Consider the following 3,059-nt stretch of genomic DNA (forward strand, 5'->3'; position numbering starts at 1 on the left):
TGATATTGATAATAATAATAATGATAATAATAATAATAATAATAATAGCAATAATAATAATGATGATGATAATGATAATTATGATAATAATGACAATAATAATAATGATAATAACAATAATAATAATAATAATAATAATAATAATAATAATAATAATAATAATAATAATAATAATAATAATAATAATAATAATAATAATAATAATAATAATAATAACAATAATAATCTTTCAATCCAGCGGCTGTATCCACATGAATGAAATCGTCATCTAGCCCTTAAAGCCAGAACAAAATTGTTCAAGTATGAAACAGTGATGAGTGTAGCTTATATATGAGTGGCATACTGCATTAACGCCAGGAGTATTTATTTAGTTGAGTCATTTGAACTTGCATGAGAAAACGCCCCTCTAGATATCGACTCCAACCAGCTCGGCCGGTAAGCGACTTCCTCAACAGAAAGTTGTCAGCAGATGCTGCAAGCTCTTGACTTGGCCAAAATTAAATCTGTCTAAACTCTTCAAACGTCACTGATAAAAGAACCAACTAGTATCCTGCATTCATTGTACACATTCATCCACACATTTGTACATGCGTACATACGTACATAAACATACATTCAGACATACACACAATACCCTTGTCTGTTGGCTCCCGAATGTCAGAAGAATAGAATCACGTGACGAGTCACAGTGAATATTCAAACTGAACAATGCAGAGTAAAATCTGCTATTGTTTTAAATGCGGGGATTTTTTTTTTTTTTTTTTGAGACAGAGAGCCTGATAATAACATGAGAAGATAAATAATAAATAACCTCGACGTTTTACTCCCCACCTTAAACGACTCCACAGATTTTTTCTTTCCTTCACTCCTTGCTAGTCATCCAGACTTCTATGTGCCTCTGTTCCACTGACTGAACTCCACCCTTTCCGCGACGCTTCACCACCCTCCCTCACTTCACCACTCACTCCCCACCACCCCGACTCCCCCAATCGGTCTATCCAACCTACTAACCTTAGTGAGCCTTTATTAAAGAGAACATTGCGTTCAGCAAGCCCACTCGACCATGGGTGGGCTCCTGAAGTGAACCCTGGTGCAACGAACTGAACGCCAGATGCAGCGTAGTCACCCGCCTTCTTGCATCACTTTATATTTTGTCAGTGTTTCCGGTATCCTTGGCTGAGTAGGGTAGGAAGGAAAAATATAGAAGATAGCGGTTGTGTAAACGTGTGGTTTATAGTTCCCAGGGAGTTAGTGTCTTTTCTCTGGATTTCCGAGGACCGACATAATTTGGTGTTTTCTTCTTCAGTGAAACGACGGCGACAACGATGACGATATATATATATATATATATATATATATATATATATATATATATATATATATATATATATATATATTTTTTTTTTTTTTTTTTTTTTTTTTTTTTTTTTTGTGATGAAAGTATTGTGAAGGTTATGGCCCACCTTGATGTTGGTAATAATTATCATCCTGTCTTTACACTTCTTATTACTGTTAGCAATAACAACAATTACTACAACAATGGTTTAAGTTACTACCTACCTATCAATATATCAAAGGCATCTTCCCCGTTAAGAGAGGTAACCAGCCAAGGCATGCACCCACCTCCACTCCCTTCCGTTACCCATTTGTCACCCTCCCACACACGATCTTAGCTCCTTGTGGATGAAGGGACGCCCCTGACTGCCGCCCATTGCCCGGGCTATATGCTATACGCCTTGCAGTAATACACAGCAGTGCCAGCAGCTTTACGCAATGCAATAAGACATAGCATATCCTCAGCAGGGTCAGCCGCTCCATTTACACGTCAACCCTTCCTCCTGATCTCATGATGAGACGACCAGAAATGCAAATGATAAATGTAATACTAATGATGATATTATTATAACATCAATCACAATGGTGATGGTGAAGATAATAATAATTATCCTGATTATAATTGAAATAGCAATGGTAATGATAATAACAATAATGACAACAATAATAACAATAACAATGGTAATAATAATGATAGTACTGAATTTATGTGATTGACGACAATCTTTAGGGTTGTTTTTTGAAATGTCAACTAGTCCGTAGCCAGAAATATAAATTGGGTAGGGGCAACGGACCACAGTGCGTAAATACGGATAACCGTCTCACATTCAAAATATATGTTTATAAAAGACATTCTATTCAGAATTGCATGTATTTTCACATCTCCAAACACGTGATAAACTGAATATTACACCATGTAATAGACAAGTATTCCTGAACAAGTAGAAATTTCTGGGGAGGGGAGTGGGTTCCACGCCCAAGTATCCAAGCCCGTCACCGCCGGCAACAACAGTGATACAGATAACGAAAACATGACTTTGCAAAATGAAAACCAATGATTACATCCTTTTTTCAATACAATCAAAGAGATAGTAACATCGAGTTTCCTATTTCGGGTTTAATATTAAATATATAACCACATTTTTAACAATTGTGTATTTGTAATAGACATAATTTAGGTTTGTGTACATATAGCAGTTTTGGGCTTCCCGCCACGGTTGTAAAAAACCGGATGGAGGAGATTCCATTCTCACTTCAGCCTTCCAAGTACTCTACCAACCACATTAAGCCTGCTTGCTTGCTGGCTCCACTGAAGACCAGTTCTAGGTAAGCGAAGCCCCACAGCATTAGTCTCCCCGTCACTCACAAAATAAACAGACATAGAGAACAACTGGGGCATGGATCTGACTGGGACTGAGAGTTTACTGCATGGGAAATAAGGTTAGTTTAATACAAAATTACCGGTGTAATTGTGTCGTTGGTGTTTTAAGTTTAGTTAAATTGCGTGGTTGATGTGGTGATAATGGCCGAGTGGTTTGAGGTAATATGGCGTAGGCATTAACGAAAGAGAAAATATTTTTCACGGCGATTTCTGCTTCGGTAATCGATGCTGTGGCTACCTAGGGATTGTGAGTCTCATTCGAGTAGCCATGAAATGTCAAAGGTTGTGTACGTGCGCGCACGGTGTTCCACCTCTTGTCTGTCTTATTCGGTTTATGAAACAA

The 3,059-nt window shown here is 37.4% G+C and overlaps 1 protein-coding gene across 1 annotated transcript in view; it reads left to right on the forward strand.

The window, feature by feature from the left end:
- The first annotated feature begins 2,578 nt into the window (after window positions 1-2,578).
- The window catches only part of Trxr1 (Thioredoxin reductase 1), a 40,263-nt gene continuing 39,782 nt past the window's right edge, over window positions 2,579-3,059 (forward strand). The window contains exon 1 of the mRNA XM_076212609.1: window positions 2,579-2,775. The gene's annotated coding sequence lies outside the window, so the exon portion shown is untranslated. The remainder of the gene's footprint in view (window positions 2,776-3,059) is intronic.

Source organism: Oratosquilla oratoria, chromosome 30 (genome assembly GCF_046742065.1).
Source record: "Oratosquilla oratoria isolate Oo_2021 chromosome 30, ASM4674206v1, whole genome shotgun sequence".
NCBI classification, from domain to species: domain Eukaryota; kingdom Metazoa; phylum Arthropoda; class Malacostraca; order Stomatopoda; family Squillidae; genus Oratosquilla; species Oratosquilla oratoria.